Raw genomic sequence first — 18,554 nt, 5'->3', positions numbered from 1 at the left:
ACTGAATCTTTCCCTTAAAATAACAAAGGTTTTTTTTTTTTTGAATGTAGAATATTTTATTAAAAAATAATACATTGTACTTCAACAATATACCAAAAATGAAAACTAAATTAAAAATAAATCACAGCATATGTTACAATGTAAAAATTAACTAAATTACAAAATAAATACATTTTAGCTAAATTATAAATAATAAATAAAATAAATAAATTTCACAATTAACAATAAACAATGCCATGTTCTATTGAGCAGATATATTTGCACACATTTTAGACCAGCTGAATGATTGCGTCTAAACCACAAACTACACAATGTACATGGGTTCAGCCTTCACAAGAAGAAGCATCAGTCAAGAGAATACTTGCAAAAGCGGAATATAGCAATATACGATTTAAACATTTTACTTTGACAATTACGTTGTTATTGTTTTCAGATGTTTTTTTTTTTTGAGAGTGAAAAACAAAACATGATTTTCTTTCCACTTTACAAATATATGTTTCTTCATGTAAAATACCTTGAAGTTTGTGGTTGTAACCTTGCAAAATGTGAGAAAGTTCAAAGGGTAAGCTTCAAGCTGTGTATTTTAACCGCCCCTAGTTTCAAACAGCTTTAATGATTCTCAGGCTGCTTTATCAGTTTAAACACATAAACAGTTTAAATAGGCTTAATATGCATCAATGTGCTTAATATGCATCAAGAGAACAATTTAAATCATTTAGCAGATGAAAGGTTTAAATAAGATGAGTTTTGGTACATTTGAGGGATGTCAGAGCAGGTTATATTTCTTTTTACCCTCTGAAAAGAATGAGTCATATAGTGGAGAGTTTATGATTTCCCTCCAAATCTGTTCGTTAGCTGACCAGTCTCTAAAAGAATCAGAGATGTTTTTACTACCTGTCATCTTTGCTCATTTTTAAAATCAGCTGAAAGGAATGTCTGGAAGTCAGAAATGAGATATTGATCGTGTGCTCCAGTCTCAACATGGTGTCCGTATCAGTGTGCATGCAGACCCTTCACTCTCCAGTGAACTGTGATTACATTCAGCCAGTACTGCAATTGATTTAACTTTAATATATCTATTGTGACATATTTGGAGCAATATTAAAATTTTCAGTTATGTAAGAAGATGCTCTATGATTAAACATTTCTGCAACAATTCAACAAAAAGACCTTTTCACCTCTGGCACGAGCAGTTTGTCAGGGTCTGAGTCATAGGCTAGTCGCAGCCCAGAGCATTTTTTTCCTGCCACTATCCACAAAGTCAAAAAGAAAAGTTTTTATGAATTGCAGGTCAGGGATAAGAAGCGACCTGGACTGTTTCAGGGAGGAAAGGGAAGGCCATCTGCGTTTTTCTGCTGCACTGGATACAGTCTCCATGGCAACCCGGTGCTCCTGCAGCAAAATCCCGAGAAAGACGGTCTGCTCCCCCGCCCCCACGCTCATGCACACGGGCGTCTCACTCACACAGGAGGCAGAATGCTGCTCATGTCTCAGCTGTCCACGCAGACAGAGTTCCTGTACAGCTCATTAATGCTGCTTTGCTGATAATCTCGTATACAAGGTTCTAAAAGCAAACCTAAAACAAGCGCAAAATCGGCCCTTATATCTCGGTTCCCTGTTATTTTCTGCCAGTGTTTATTCTGACTGATCTAACACTGCAGGTCAGCCTTTAAAGCTGAGCTTTATTTGTCAATCTTTCTAGCAATCTGTTATTGGAGTCCTCAGCAGGGTTTGATGATTTATCCCCGCTGTTTCTCCCATCAGCCTGCCTGCACCTCCAGTCTGTGTGTGAGGGAATTACATCTTGGGTCGAGGCCTGTAGCTGGGGATACCACATGAATCAACCCCCACTTTCTGTTTGATGTTGTTGGTGTTTCTCATTTCCTCTGCAAACTGATCCAAAAAACAAAAAAAAAACCAGTCTCTTTGTTGCTATCTCCTCGTCGCTTGGTTCATCTTCCGCACTATTGGACCGTCGAGCACCCTCCCATTTTCATACCAGCCACTCAGATCCTTCGAGCTCTCTGCATCTTTTTTTTGCCTCTCTCTCTCCTTCTCAGCCGGTGCAAACACACACACACACACACACACACACACACACACACACACACACACACACACACACACACACACACACACGCGCGCGCGCGCATTAAAGCCAGATCCCAAACCGCCTTCCCATCAGTCCACTCTCTCACACACCCTCTTTTCAACCTCTCTGTGTGGGGTGCTTTTCTTTGGCTTTGGCAATGCCAGGTTTAGCGAACGGATATCACAGCCCCATGGAGGAGAACAAACTGAAACTTCCTCTCCACCCCTAAAGAACGCACTGTAAGTGAATCTTTCTCATCCTTTCATGTCATCCCCACTACATGTTCTCTTCTACTCTCATAACTGACATCATGCCATTTTTTTCTTTGCTGAATGGTAAAAGTCTTTTCTCCTTTCATAGCTTCCATTTGTCCCATCACTCTTTATTCCCTTTACATATCACTGGCTAACCCACACATCCTGTGTTGTCTGTATGCAAAATAACACTGCGGCCCATTAGGTGCCCTTTGATGGCTTTGCACTGTGCAGTTAAATATGAATAAAATTTTGTATTTATATCACACCATCTGTAGGAGTGAGCTTATATGTTTATTGATGAGTGCAGTTGCAGGAAGTGCGGTAATCAGTCCAGTCCTGGTTGGAAATTATATGTCATATTATGCTGGGGATTGCTGACTCCAGAAAACCTTATGATTTCTGAAATGATGCCTCACAAGTCAGTTTGCATTGGTTTGAAATTGAAATATTTTGTGCATCATTTATATCTCATTTTCCTCCTTACATATTTTTTTCTACTGATGTCAGGTGACAATCTAGTTCGGCTTTAGCTGATTTTTATACTTTCAGATTTCAAATGCGTGTACAGTACCTTACAAAAGTATTCATTTGTTCCAACCACAAAGTAATGTAGTATAGTGGATTTTTATGTGATATGCCAACACAAAGTACAACATAAGTGGAAGGAAAAGGATACATGACTTTCAAAGTTTTTACAAATCTGAAAAGTGTGGCATCCATACATCTACAACCCCCTTTATTTTGAAACCTCTAAATAAAATCCACTGCAGCCAACCGCCTTCAGAAGTCACCTGCTTTACAATTAGAGTGCAATAGTGTGTAATTTTATCTCAAAATAAACCCAGCTGTTCTGTGAATCGCGGGCCTCAGAGGTTTGTTAGGGACCATTAGAGAGCAAACAATGTCATGAAGGAAAACAAGAGACAGGTCAGCCAAAAAGTTGTGGAAAAGTCTAAAGAGGTATTCAGTTATAAATGAATATCTCAAGCTTTAAACACATCACAAAGCTCCGTTCAATCCATCTAAACTGACAGGGCGGATAAGTAGTATGTTAATTAAAGGAGCAGCCAAGTGAGCCATGTCAATAATAAGTATAAGGTGTTTTATGGAAGAGTGGCAAGAATACAGGCATTAATAAATAAAATCAATAAGAAGTCTCATTTGCACTTTGCCCTAAGCCATGTAGATGGCACAGCAAACATGGGGAAGAAGGTGCCCTGGTCAAATGAGACTGAACATGTATTTTTTTCTTAAATGCTATATGTGTGTTTCACTGTGAAACGTGGTGGCAGCATCATGCTGTACATATTTTTCGTCAGCAGGGACAGGGAAGCTAGTCAAAGTTGATGAGAATGTTGAGATAATCACAAGTCATTCCTGGAAGAAAACCTGTTAGAACCTGCAAAAGACTTGAGACTGGGGCAGAGGTCTCCTTTATAGCAGGGTGACAGCTCTAAACATACAGCCAGAGCTACAAAGCTATGGTTTAGATCATAGCATATTTATGTGTTAGAATTGCACGAAGTCCAACATTTCTATTCTGACAGAGCTTGAGCTATTTTTGCAAAGTAGAATGAGCAACAATTTCAGTCTCTAGATTTGCAAAGCTGATAGAGACCTACCTCATAAGACTTGAAGCTGTCACTGCAGCAAAAGTTGGTGCTAGTATTTTTTCAGGGGGCTGAATAAATGCAAGCTACACTACCCACTCCACACTTTTGTTTGTGAAAAGATTATAAAAACCATGAATCATCTCCACAATTGTGGTCTATCACATAGAATCCACATAAAAACAATAAACTTTGTGGTTGCAACATGACAAAACCTGAAAAAAACTCAATGAGTATGATTGCTTTTGTAAGGCACTAACTCTGCTAACATACAACTGATGAAGAACCTTACATAGACTTGAAGCAGATGCTATGAAGAGAATATTACACTGGGATTTAATCAGCGGATGACTACAGCAGAACCCTTTTAAAGATGCATGAGCGCATAACCTGGGATGATGAACGAGGACGTTTTTGTAAACGTTTTAATGGTGACCTAGGGGAACCTCTGGTTGATCTTCGCTGAGCAAAGATTGGAATGTCCAGCTGGCATTGGAGGAATGTCCCAGGAGCTCCATTAGAGGGGTGGGAGTCAGTCGAGCAGAGATGTAAACTTAGACCGTGAAACGTGATGAATGGTAGCCAGCGTCGCTGTAATGACGGGATTTTCTGCTCTGTTTGTGCTGCAGTTATATTTACCTCTCTGCTTAGTTAACACTAAGGTGTTGATGCTGTCATTGTCAGACAGCTGCTGCTCTGTTTAAAAAATAACTGGTTCACTCATGCATGGACTAAAACAAGTGTCACTTTTGAATTCAAATGAGTTTCCTTCTCAAAATATTTCATGGACGCTGTTAGTGAAAAAGAGGTAGCCTTGATAATTTTCACCGATGTGGCCGTATGTGTGTGATAAAGTTATAGTTTAATCTTCAGACCTCATCAACAGCTCAGGGGTTCCTCAGCTTCTCTGATTTTTTCAGTTAAAGTCTGTGTTAGTGATTAAAATGTGTCACCATATAAAACCAGTACCGCTTTGGTGTGTGCTGGCTCACTCCCGATGGCTGCTTGCCTGGCACCCTGGGCTCTGTCGGGCCTCTGCTTGGGGGGTGGTGAGTCCCGGGGTCTTGGGCCTCTGGGTCCATGGCTGGATCTGCACGGGCGTGGACGGCGTCCGCCGGGGCCTGTGGGCTCGTCGCTGCAGCTCCCTGGGGCTTCTGCACTGTCGCTGCTGGGTGGTTCCCCTGGGACTCTCCACTGCTCTTCTCTGGGGGGGTTGCGGTAGTACTGGCGGTGGTTCTCCTGGGGTTCCTGTGCTTTGGGGGCCTTTGGATGTCTGTGGCTCGGATCTCCTCAGTGTCCGTCCAGGGACCGTGGGGCAGGTCTGTGGGTCCTCACACTCGTTATTGCATATTTTTGTGGAGAAACATTGTATACAAAAGCGCGTCCACACTCATACTCACAGGTGTTAAGCTTCAGGTATTGACAGATACACAGATGTTCTATATTGGGCTGCACCTCTCACTAAGTACATTTTACATTCATAAGTACCCTGTACTATTTTGTTAAAAAAAAAAAAAAAAAAAAAAAAAAACAGCTGCAGGTGTATAAGCAACCAGGGTGTAATCTTGTATTCTCTTCATCCTTCTTTCTCTCCTCCGCTCTTTCCTCCTTTTCTCCCCTTTTTCCCCCATCTCTCTCTTTTTTGAGCTTCTTTTTTCCTTTTCATTTCAGTCTCCGTGTCCGTAACAATTGAAATATTCCCAAAGAAGTTTATAATAAAGTTTCTTTTATAAATATCAAGCAGAGCTTTAAAGCATTAGCTGTGATGCTCTGCTTGTGAAAGTAAATCTGTTGGGCAATTTCTTGGCACTCAGACAACAATTCTGAGCGCTACTCTGCCGGACAGGACACGGTAAAAAAAAACAAAAAAAAAAAAAAAACAGTACCGACCGAAATCATTAAATGAAATTTTGTGACATCTGACAAAGGGAATGTCTTTAAGTTAATTCTAAGACGACCTCCCCTGTGAAATTGTACGGCCTCAGCTGGGAAATCAGAGCTCATATTGGGGATAATTGTTTTCACCAAGAGCAGTAAAATCACAGATTGCTTGTAGAGCTTAAACTATATATTTCTTTTCAACAAATTTTTTATGTATTACACTTTCCCCAACAGTATCAGTACCTTCTCTTTTCCTCCGTTTTGCCTCAAAACTCCAAATTCAAACCACACAGACAAAGAGAAAAATACGGCAACTGAAGAGAAAGGTTTAAAAAAATATGTGTAATTGTTACCTTCAGTTTATATGAATGTTTTAGCCTGCTTTGTTTAAAAAAATATGACAGTTTATCCACAAAACAGGACATGTCCATTTACATCTCTGGAGAGGATTATTGAAACTCACCTTCCCTCCATTTAGGATTTATACAGGTATAAAAGGTCAGAAAAAGGGCAGCTAACATCTCTACAAACCCCACACATCCTGGACGCAAACTGTTTAGACTTTACCTTCAGGATGCCACTACAGAGAGGTATTTGCAAAAACCAACTGCCACAGCGACAGTTTCTTCCCCCAGCCTGTCCCCAATGAACACAATAAACACCTTACAGCCTGAGTAGTCAGCTACTCTGCTGTGAAACAAAATACGCATATTTTATAGCTTATATTCATCACTACCAGGCGTTTTTGTCTTTTTCTGTTTATATTATAAAATGGCTGTACATACACATTCATGTACAAACATCTTAATTTTATTTCCTCTAAAGTCTGTATATTTATAACAAATGTCTGTACAATGTGAGCACTTAAAACTGAACTCAAGTTCCTTGTTTGTGCGCACGATCAGGGCCAATAAAGCTGATTCTGGTTCTGATTCTGAGGAGCTGTCCATCACAATAAGTCAGACTCATCTGGATCAGTTAAACCTCGGAAATATTTGCAGTCTGTGAACTGAACACATTAATGTGGTTAACTCTAACCTGTTGGAGGATGTGTGTCTGACTGCTTCTGAAGCAGGTCAGAGAAATAAAAAAAACTTAACATAGGCTTGAATTTCCCTCTCAGAAAAGCCGTTTGGTATGCTGGTCAGCTGGTGTGTTGCAGGTTGCAGATGCTCCTACTTTGTTTGCACCATAGCAACTTTATGATGAGTCCCTACATTTACTTTTCCCTCATCCTGAATAAGACAGAATTCTGGTTATGGCCTTTACAGAAGTTCCTGAAAGAATAGATACTGAAATCTCTGCTGGAAATTTGCTAGAATTAGTCAATTGTTTCCTTTTGTGCCACTGCAAATAGTTGCTTAACCAGAAACCTTCATTTTATCCTCAGCGCTTGGAAAAGAACAAGCATTACTCAGATTTCTCCTTTGACCCTGCTAACTCCTCTGGAGCTTAGGAGATGTATTATAAACAGGCACTGTGTGTTACAGGATGCACTGAAAATTCTCTAGGATATAGTTTCACAATGCTATTGTATTAAACTGTTAAATACCAGTTACCAAATGTCTCATTCAGATGGTGTTCAATAAAACTGAGATATTGTTTCCAGCCATTTTTATAAACCAGAATAAGTTCATTTTGTATTTTTATAGACTCTTACATGCAGAAAAGGTTGTTTGTGCTTTTAAAGGAACCCCGTACTTATCAACTGCTTGTTTTTATGTTTTTTATTCTGTTTTCCAGAAGTAACAACATGCAACAATAGCAGTGTAGACCTGTGTGTCCGCCGTTATAAACTGCGTGTACACAGGCGCTTCCTCTGACACTCCGCACCGCTCAGCTCAGATCACAAAAGCTGATCATTTTAGCTGTGCTTTTGTCACTCAGTCCCCCGCTGTTTGTTGACAGGAAACAAAAAGGTACATCACTCTTGCGAGAGGACTGCACACAATAAAAGTGTGTGTTGTAACATGTTGGCCGACAGTCAGCGTCAGTTTTTTCTGCCTTGTCATCGTAGTGACAGTTTAGTGTTAGAGGCAGATGATGATGCTCAGCATCACGGCTGAGGAGCTTAGGTGTTTGAACAGCCGTACCACTCTGAGCAATAAAGGTCTTTAAAGTGCCATTGACCCAATAGTCATTGATTAGATCCTTGAATGCTTGTGTTCAGATGGCATCAGAATTCCAAGAGCATTCTTTAAGCCTTGTTAGACTATCACAATTATACTGTACAGTGCTTAACAAAAGTGTTTAGAAACCTTGAACCTTTTCACATCTTGTGAAATTACAACTACAAACTTCATCTTGTTTCATTGGGATTTTATTTGATAGGCAAAAAAAGGAGAACAAAACTGGGAAGTGGAAGGAAAGGGATAACAGTTTCAAAAATCTTCCCACATAAAAGTCTTACAAAAAGTGCCATGCGTTGGTATTCAACCCCCTTTACTCTGATACATCTAAACAAAAGTCAACTAAAGAGAGAGGACACTTCAGTCACCCCCCAAAGCAATAAGAAGTTTGCATTATGCAACAAAGAAGGTACAGATGAGACAAAATAGCAGAACTATTCAGCTTAAATGCAAAACATTATGAGTGAAGAAAAACTCACAATGCACATCACCTGCTCACACCATCCCTGTGGGGAAACATGGTGGTGGCAGCATCATGCTGTGGGGATGCTTTTTCTTTAGCAGGGACAGAGAAGCCAATCAGAGCGGTCACATCCTAGACATAGTCCAGTACAGTCTAGTCTAGTACAACATCTAAACAACGTTGACTCAGTCAGCCACATACACGCCTCAGATTTTTGCTGTAAAAAATGTGGAATTGATGACTTATTTTTCTCTGGAGACATTTGTCACTCAAAATCCCAATAACAAAATTGCAGTTTGTCGGTGCAACATGACTAAATATGAAAACGTTTCAAGGGTATGAATACTTCTAGTGTGTGAAATACAAAATAATGACTATGCAGACCATATTAAGAATGGTTTCCTACCCAATTAACCACATGCATTTTCATCATGCTCTGAATTTTGATGCACGTTTATTATTGAATAACAAAATGTACATTCTCTGACATTCTTCACTGTATGTGATGTTGATCTGTGTGAGCAAAAAGCCCATGGCATAGTTCCTTTGTTTTCACATTGCATTTGGTGTGCTTTTCTTCTGTGTTTTCAGCTCTTACATAAAGCCCTCTTTTGACCTTTTTTCGTTCTGAAATCACTCATATTATAACAAACCTCTAAACTGTCCACCTTTTCCTTTAACAGGCTGAGCCTGATACATTTCCGCCCACCTGAAACAGTATGGTCTGATTTCAGTATGACTGATCTGTTTGTCTTAATGTTGTCCGGCTCAGGGCATTTTTTTCCCTCAGTTATTTAAAGAAACAAATTATTTCAAGATCAGCTCCACTACCCTGTGGCACAAGCACTTATTTCATTGAAATACTCTGTGCAGGGAAAGAAAGGTACAGTCAGATAATGAAAAGAAGCATGAGAAAAAAAAAAATCCTTGCTTCATGTACTGTTCCTTTTGAACGTTTTATAGGATCTCCATCTATGTAAGGTTGGTGTACAAGCTTACATAACCGGCTGTTCCGTTTCGGTTCTGGTGTTCTGTGTGAAATCCATGCGAGAATAGTAAATGTCAGTGTAAAAAGACTTTGGATGACCTTCACATTCAGTTCAAGGCAGAGGAGAAATAGTTTATATTAGGTGGGCCATGTTACGGACAGGGTCTGTGTTAAGATATAGAATCTGCACAATATAGTTTGAGAGGTGAATGAGCTGTGAATATGTGCCAAACTGAGCTGCTCATGTATCTGTTCTCTAATGCTCAGCTGCTGAAATCTGTTGTCTGACTATGCTTTTCATTCCAAGAGTCACTTAAGCTTCCAAGAGAGGAAGATAAAGTGATTTTAGGACGCTTCTGTGTGTGTGTTCTTCCTGGATTGTGCCAAATAAAAAATGGAAGCCGCATAGCATGATGCTGCCACTATCATGCTTCAACATGGGAATGGTGTGAAATGCAGTGTTTTTCACCATATATAGTATTTTGCAAGTAGGCCCTACAGTTTATTTTTGGTCTGATCTGACCAGAGTACCCTTTTTTAAAGTCTGATGTCTTCCCTAGATAATGACTATGTGCAAACAGCACTTTTTATGGCTTTACTTCAACAAGGGCTTCCTTGTTGCCTCATCTTGCCATATAGGCTAGATTTGTGGAGTGCGCAACTTGTAAGTGTCCTTCCAACAGATTTTCCCACCTGAGCTGCGAATCTCTGCAGCCCCTCTAGGGTTACCATGTGCATCTGTAAACTGGGCAAAACAGAAATCGGTCATGAAGCCTAGGAAGAGGTGCAACAAGGTGATTCAACAAGGATTAGTTCAATAGTGTGCACACAAAAACCTGGCATTTCAACAGGGGTGTTTGCACTTCATATAAGGACGTTTTATGGTTGAATACAACTTCCACTTCAGTCCTTTATTTCAATTTATTTCTCACATATTGAAAATTGCATACTTACAATTCATGGTTCTGCATATTCTTGATCAGGCATGTCATTCACAGAAGTCATGTGAGGTCTTGTTTAAATCTAATGCCACCAGCAACACATTAAATAAAGCTTTCCTTGGCTTAAGACTTTGATGACATCACATTTAAACTCCCTGCTCTCTGTGACTAATGTTACACCCCTGAACATAGGGGGGAAAGCATCACGCAAGTGATTACTTGTTGCTTCTTGCAGTAGTTTAATGCAATGAAATGAACATAGGTTTTTTTTTACATTTACTAATCAATGTCACACAGTAGATGAAAAAGCTAATTAATAAACCAAAATAATAATAAACTGCTTACTATTCACACTTTAACATGTTTCCTCACAAAATAAATGATAATGGGCACATTCCTAGCTCCTGCCGCTAGCTTAACGGCCATTTCCTAGTACACAACTCAAGACACAGAAACGTTATGTCTGACTTCACCTAAAACTATGATAAAATTCTTCTAAGTCTGACAAAACAACGAAGGGGTATATATAAATGTCTTAACCAATGTACATATTACAAATATATCACATTTTGGTCTCCATTATCTGAACATAGGGGGGAAAGACGTGTTTTCCCGCTAGCATCTATTTCGTCTGCAATGCCAAGGAAATCACAGATTGATACTAGCTGATCTTTAGACAGGGTTTGCATTTCACGCACAACTTCTTCTTGTAGCTCTTCTACTGAAGACATTGTGGCAGTAGGAATTCTGCTGGTGCAGGTGAAGCTGAGCTGAGTGGTCTTTGTAGCCCCTGATGATCCCTGGTTGGCCATAGGAAATGTACACTGAAACACAGCTACCAGTTCTCCTCAACAGCAACACTTCCCTTACTGCAGTCTGCCTGGGTTGTAGTGGGGGGAATTGGCTGACTTGGACTATGATGTACAGGCTGTGGACACCGGACTTCCAAGGCAGCAATCCCAGCAGTGCCTCCAAAATGTTACATCCCTGAACATAGGGGAGAAAAAATCACGCGAGTGATTACTTGTTGCTTCTCTCTTGCAGTAGTTTAATGCAATGGAGGAGAGCGCGTGAAAGCCCCCTAGTGGAGAATGGAGCCACTACCAATCGATCCCAGAAAAGGCTTACTAGCTGATTCCTGATGCACACATTACCATTCCCTTGAATTAAATTACATTAATTCAACATGGAACATAACTTTTTAACGCTTTGTTTTACTGTATTTACATTGTTGTTTAGGCTTATGCTTATTAATATAAATTAATATTTATGTAACCCTTTTTACTGTCAACACTTACAGTATGAAATCAACGTATGAGCACAGCTATATAAAATCTTTTAGTTCCACATTGGGGGTATAATTGTAGTCTTTCCAACCTATCACACTAACAACGCAAAGAATTTAGAGTGCACAACACTTTTTTGTACAGAGGTACATAGGTGAGTACATTTTGCTTTTGATAAACTATTTTTTGTCTTATGTCTCACACTATTTACTGTTAAAACAGCTGGCTAACTCTTAGTTAAAGAAAAACATCAGATTATTATTTCCAACCACTGATAAAGTGGTTTGCATTCCCACTTTGGTTCTTTTATCTACATATTCATTTCTTGTGTTTTCATTGAAATACAAACACAAGATACTCAATAAGTTCTGATAATTCCTCCTCATTCCTTATCAAGAGGTATGCCGACACAACACAGCTAACCTTGCTCTCTTTGCGCATGATTGCAGATGCTTAAAAACATTCAAACTGCAGTAACAGAAACAAAGCTTTGGGATATTATTGCCACAGAATATGCATAAATAAGGTGTATGGTTATTAATTATTACCTACAGTGGAGGTTTCAGAAATGAACGTTACATTTGAACGTTTAGCTAGATGTTTATCCTCAGTAGTTCCATTTAGGTGGCTATCAGAGCATAACTGCTTTTTAAAACAGTGTGTGCTGCTGGAAGCACGTGGCAGTCAGTGGTGTGAAGGGAATGAGAACTGATGGCTCTATATATAGACATATATGTATGCAGAGGTTTACAAATGGACTGTACAGGAGATCAGAGGGCTGTCGAGCATGCTAATGAGCTGTTTTTGGCGTGCATTCTTCTCTTTACGTCTCTTTATGAGGAAAAAACTAAAGACTTAAACCTCAGAGCAGTCTTACCTGAAGGGATATTACAGCGCTGGCAATAAAGATTTATGTACATTCATCATAGGCATTAATGACTTGCTTATTTCAAGCTTTTATTGATTTGTTTAAAAAAAGTGAATTTTAAAAGCAATATTTGGGTTTAAGCTTACTACAGATTTTTTCTAATCCATACATGGTTGACTGTTTTAATACAAACTAAAATATTTACATAAATCACCACTAATATTTGTTGAATATCCCAAACTAAGTTGGAACTTCGCCACCATCAAGATTCTTGAATTATTCTGGCTGAGTTTTGGCATGTTTTTATGGTTTGAGATGGTAGAGTTTATTTTAATTGTTTCTATACTTGGCATGGACCTGACTTTTAGGCATAGTTCACACATTCCTAATAATGTTGAGAATGTTGTCAGATCTGTACCATTCTTTATCCATTCCAAAAAATTGTTTTTATGTGTTTTTAGGTCCAACTCTGTTCAAGCTTCAAGCATCCAACCAAAACTGTCACTATGAGATGAAAATATGTTTGTTGGGATGTTCAGAAACAACCCAGGAGCTTCAAAGGTTTAACCAATCATAAACTGGAAGCTTCTGGAACTTCAGCATCACTGTCACACAGCTTTTACATCAGCATAACTTAAGGACATGCAGACTAAGAAGGAAACCCATCTCCAAAATTGACACCTTCAAGCTTGACAGACATGTGCAGCAGCCAATATATGCATGTCTAACAATCTGAACTGTTGTTTGCTGTGTAGGGCTACAGTGTCGCAGTGGTTAACACTGTTGCCTTGTAGCAGGAGGAGTTCGAATCATGGCCCATACTGGATCTGCAGTCAGTTGTGTGGGTCCTCCAGCTTTCTCCCACAGTCCAAAAACATGACTGTTAATTGGTCTTTAAACTTCCCCATATGTATGAGTCTGTGTATGTGCTTTTTGTTCCCTGTCTGTTACCCTATGATGGACTAATGGCCTTTCCATGGTATAGACCATTGGTGGATAGATGAATGGATGTTTGCTATTAAATTATTTTACCTTGAAAAAAGAACAGTGTAAACAAATCATAAGACCAAACTTAATAGAGAAATTTATGACGTTCTCACTGGAACTGTAAGTAGACATCCTATTATGTTCACCCTATTTGCTGTTCCTTCTGTTTTGTTCTCATGTTCTTTAATTAAGAACATTAATTCTTAAGAAGGGGGTTCTTCTTACTCTTACTATAAATGCTCCCACAGCTATTATTTTTGTATACATTTTATATTTTTTTGTCTTTAAAGTAGATAAAGAAAAGAAACATGTTTACATTTCAGGGAGGAATGTAAATGTAACAAGACTAAGGCAAAGTGTTTTGAGAAAAAAATTAGTACATAGTAGCACATCGTTTGGCTACCAAGCTTTTAAACACTTTTTATTGTTGCAGCCAAGGTGTGATACTGTGTGGTTGTTGCTCAGCTACAAGGTTAGTTGTAGGGCAATGTTTCAGGGAACAGGGCCAAGAGAAACTAATGTGGTTGAGCGCTGGGACGCGGACAGACCAGATAAAAGCAGCAAGCCTCCAAGGTTCTTCTTTGGGATCAACACATTCAGTATTTTGTGTAAACATTTTTTTCTTGTGTGGAAACAGGACTAGGAGCCGTGCTATATACATTTCTGGTTAGAAGTAACTCTGCATTGGCATGAATGCCAAAGAGATTTTAGGCTATTTGGATAATGCAACATGCAAGTATAATGAATTTTACAAAACAAGAATTAGGTGCACGATTTTGAATTTATTTATTTTCTCTGAACAAAGGTGTATACATAGGCTGTTATATATGCATACACTAATATTTGGTTAGATGCTCATTAAAAGGCTGAGAAACCACATGGTTGTGACATAATTCTGGCTAGAAATTTGATATCTCCTATTATGATAAATGAAAGAGCTATTTTCTTTGGTATGTATCCAGCTTTAAAGCATAGTCAATAAATTTTCAAGAGTTGAGTTCAAGGTCATTCAAATAACTGAATGTCAGCCTGCTTTATTTGCTTTAAAAACTGGTGACACTGGCGTTTTAGCATTTTTCAATTTATGACTGGCTTAATCCTCCTGGGTTCCTGAGTTTTTCCTTTAAATCACAACTAATTTACTTGAATCTGAGGGGCCAGATGAAGGACATAGCTGAAAGTTCCAGCAGGTCAAAAATCCCAAACACAAATAGAAACGTTTTGTGGACGGCTTACATTTGGCTTTCCAAATGGCATTTTTCATATCCCAACCTTAAATCTATTGAACATTAGTTGACTTTCCTAAAAGAACGACTGATATGACAAGTGAAAAATCAATTTGGATGAACTCTACCATTTCTACCAAGAGATGTGGCCAAATGTCCAGGCAAGATTTTATGAAAAGCCTTAAATATTAGTGGTTGTGTTATGTATTTAATCGAGCCTGTATAAATTTTTTTGACAAGTGAAAATTTAGAATAAATTCAAACTTGTTCTGTGGTAGACTACTTAACAACCCCTTTCATGCACCCCTTTGTGTAAAATTAACATTTAGCCTTAAAACTGTCTATCATAAATTTGGAAATGTGATTGGTATCATTGTCCTGTTGGGAATGTTGTTTTTTTTCCTTCATCTGGAGCTTTTTGAAGGGTGATGATTGCATCTGTCATTGGCAGCTGTTTTGCTGATTTATTCATTCAGCCTTCAGTGACTTGAAATGTTGTGAGTTTTGCTGTCAGCACAAGTTCAAACTAAGCTTCAGTTCACATGCAGTACTTGGAAATAATTTGTTTTCCCAAAACTCTGCACTACTTTTTTAACTTACTGGAGCCAAAAACTGACCTTTAGTTCCCAAAATGCTTTTTTACAGGCTTACTTATAATTTTCTATCTCTGCCTGCTTTCATCAGTGAAAGAGGGTTTTGATTATCTTGTAAATATCTGCTGTATTGTTGATTCTTGTTTCCATTTTTTTCTCCTTTGATCCCACCCTCTCTCTCCCCTCATCATTTCACCTTAGCACCACACCGCTATCCATTTCTCATTTGACTCATCCTTAGCTTCTTATATCCTACTTTTTCACTTCATCCCTCTCTTAGCACTCCCTCTAATCCGCCCATATCCTTTTAATCCCTCTTCTCTATGGCTTCTCATCTTTTATATAGATCATTGCCAAAGAATTTGTACGTCTCGACCTTTTTCACATTTTCTCACATTAAAACCTTTATTGACATTTAATTTGATAGACCAACACAAATAGTGCATACTTGTGAGGTGGAAGGAAAATAATATAGTTTTTCATATTTGTTTTGAAAGAATTTGAAAGGTGCGGCCTGTTATTACCCTAGATTCCATATCTCTGTGTTTTGTGGGTGATGTGCAGTGTTAGTTTTTCTATTAATCATAGGGGTTTGCATGTAGGCCCAAAAGGGTTAATTCTGGTCTCATCTAACCAGAGGACCTTCCTCCACATTTGCTGTGTCCCCTATATGGCTTGTGGCAAACTGCAAGAAAAAAAAATCTTTTGGCTATGGCTTACTTCTTGCCACTCTTCTAGATGTGTAGAGTGCCCCATTAAAATGTTGTTGAATACTCTTGCAAGGCACTATTTTCTTATATATGTCATACATCAATTCTTGCCAACTTCTCCCCTTGTTGGTTATAGTAGATCAAACAAAGTCAGCTATTTGTATCCTGAGGGAAAAAATAAAAATTTTCACTCTAAATCTCACCAATCTCCAATCAAAAGACTCCCCAGATGAGCCTCAACATCAAATTCTTCCCTAGCGTCACCCATTCCACCACTGTGCTGACACTCAGATTGTTGAAGGATGATCCTTGCCGGTAAGCTATTTTCTATTATTAGAACAAATTAAGGCTGTAGTGCTGCATGTGGAATATTGTTCATATCAGATATCTTCTCCAAAATTACTTTCTGTGAAGCAATAAAAAATACATGCTCTCAAATTGTTCAATCAAGGGACAAATTGTTTGCTAAAATCAATGTGGACATACCAGTTACCAGATAAAGTTTTAGCAATCTTTTATAGGAGACTGTTTGAAATATTTAAAACAGTGTCACTGTGAATTCAACAGCGAATTCCTTTGCAGACAGCCGTTTGGACGTTCTCCGAGTGCTCTCCTCATCCTGTTATCCTTCACTTCCTGCTATCCCCAACACAGCAGTCTGCAGGCCCATGAGTTTTGAATGATGGGGGATTTTTAGAAAAGGTGTGGGAGGAACCAGAGGAAGTGGTGCGGGGGAGGAGGAATATATGACTGGACTCAATCCGTACAGATTAACGGCAGATTGATGGGGTGAGAACCGTCACCTTCTGGCCCAGATTATGCTTTGACCACATCATAACAACACAAAGCTTCGGCAGTGGGTGCAAATTTTATTTATTGGCAGCACATTTTAGCTATAGTGCCTTGCAAAAGCATTCACAGCACTTGAACCTTTGCACATTTTTAACATTAAACCTAAATGTTTTAATGTTTTGTTGCGATTTTAAATGAGCAGTAAAAGTTAGAGTTTGATTTTTTAGTCAAATAAAAACAATACGTGGTTTTCAATCGTATCAAAAAATCAATATCTGAAAGCGTGACATGCAACTGTATTCAGCCTCCTTTACTCTGATACCTCTAAATAAAATCCAGTTACATATTAGTAAATAGATGCCACCTGTGTGTAATTTAATCTCAGTTTAAATACAGCTGTTCTGTGAAGACCTCAAAGATTTATTGGAGAAAATATACAAAGAGACAGCATCATGAACACCAAGGGACACAGCAGACATGTTTGTGATAAAGTTGTGGAGATTGTAAATGATCAATTTGTCTAAAATTGAAGTCACTGGCTTACATGAAAAATGGGGAAAAACGCCCTGAACACAACATCCCTACTGTGCCATGCCCACACAGAATGCTACTGTTGGCATGCATTTCTTCAGCAGGGACAAAGAAGATGGATGGAGCTAATTACAGGGTAATCATGGGAGAAATATAGAGACAAAAAACGTAAACAGCTGGTGCTACATGGAAATAGTTTAGATCAAAGCATAATCACGGTTTAGAATGACCCAGTTAAAGTCTAGACCGAAACAACTGAGAATCTGGGACTAAATGAGAAAATTGGCACTCCAGTCAGTTTGGATGTTCTCCATCTACAAACTGGATTCCAAAAAAGTTGGGACACTAAACAAATTGTGAATATAAACTGAATGCAATGATGTGGAGGTGCCAACATCAAATATGTTATTCAGAATAGAACACAAATCACAGATCAAAAGTTTAAACTGAGAGAATGTATCATTTTAAGGGAAAAATATGTTGTTTCAAAATTACATGGCATCAACAAATCCCAAAAAAGTTGGGACAAGTAGCAATAAGTGGCTGGAAAAAGGAAATTGAGCATCTAACGAACAGCTGGAAGACCAGTGAACACTAATTAGGTCAATTGACAACATGATTGAGTATAAAAAGAGCTTCTCAGAGTGTCAGTGTCTCTCTGAAGCCAAGATGGTAAGAGGATCACCAATTCTACCATTGTTGCGCAGAAAGATAGTGCAGCAATACCAGAATGGTGTTACCCAGCGTAAAATAGCAAAGACTTTCAAGTTATCATCATCAACCGTGCATTACATCATCAAAAGATTCAGAGAATCTGGAACAATCGCTGTGCGTCAAGGCTGTAAAACTCTACTGGATGCTCGTGATCTCCGGGCTCTTAAACGTCACTGCACCTCAAACAGGAATGCCACTGTCAAGGAAATAACAGAATGGGCTCAGGAATACTTCCAGAAAGCATCGTCAGTGAACACAATCCACCGTGCCATCTGCCGTTGCCAGCTGAAACTCTACAGTGCAAAGAGGAAGCCATTTCTAAGCAAGCTCAACAAGCTCAGACGTTTGCACTGGGCCAGGGGTCTATTAAAATGGAGTGTGGCAAAATGGAAGACTGTTCTGTGGTCAGATGAGTCACGATTTGAAGTTCTTTATGGAACACTGGGACGCCATGTCATCCGGGCCAGAGAGGACAAAGATAACCCA

At 38.9% G+C, this 18,554-nt stretch overlaps 1 protein-coding gene and 1 long non-coding RNA gene across 2 annotated transcripts in view; one reads left to right on the top strand and one right to left on the bottom strand.

Moving 5' to 3' along the window:
* Nucleotides 1-2,095: 2,095 nt before the first annotated feature.
* Nucleotides 2,096-18,554, top strand: part of trim3b (tripartite motif containing 3b) — a 36,236-nt gene continuing 19,777 nt past the window's right edge. Inside the window, exon 1 of the mRNA XM_047379324.1 lies at nucleotides 2,096-2,331. The gene's annotated coding sequence lies outside the window, so the exon portion shown is untranslated. The remainder of the gene's footprint in view (nucleotides 2,332-18,554) is intronic.
* Nucleotides 10,584-12,331, bottom strand: LOC124876494. The gene is made up of 2 exons (XR_007040315.1): nucleotides 12,196-12,331; nucleotides 10,584-11,348 (listed from the first exon to the last, which is right to left on the bottom strand). It is a non-coding gene; the product is annotated as an uncharacterized LOC124876494 (long non-coding RNA).

The sequence above is a fragment of the Girardinichthys multiradiatus genome, chromosome 11 (genome assembly GCF_021462225.1).
Source record: "Girardinichthys multiradiatus isolate DD_20200921_A chromosome 11, DD_fGirMul_XY1, whole genome shotgun sequence".
NCBI classification, from domain to species: domain Eukaryota; kingdom Metazoa; phylum Chordata; class Actinopteri; order Cyprinodontiformes; family Goodeidae; genus Girardinichthys; species Girardinichthys multiradiatus.
This window is presented reverse-complemented; position numbering and strand designations above follow the sequence as displayed.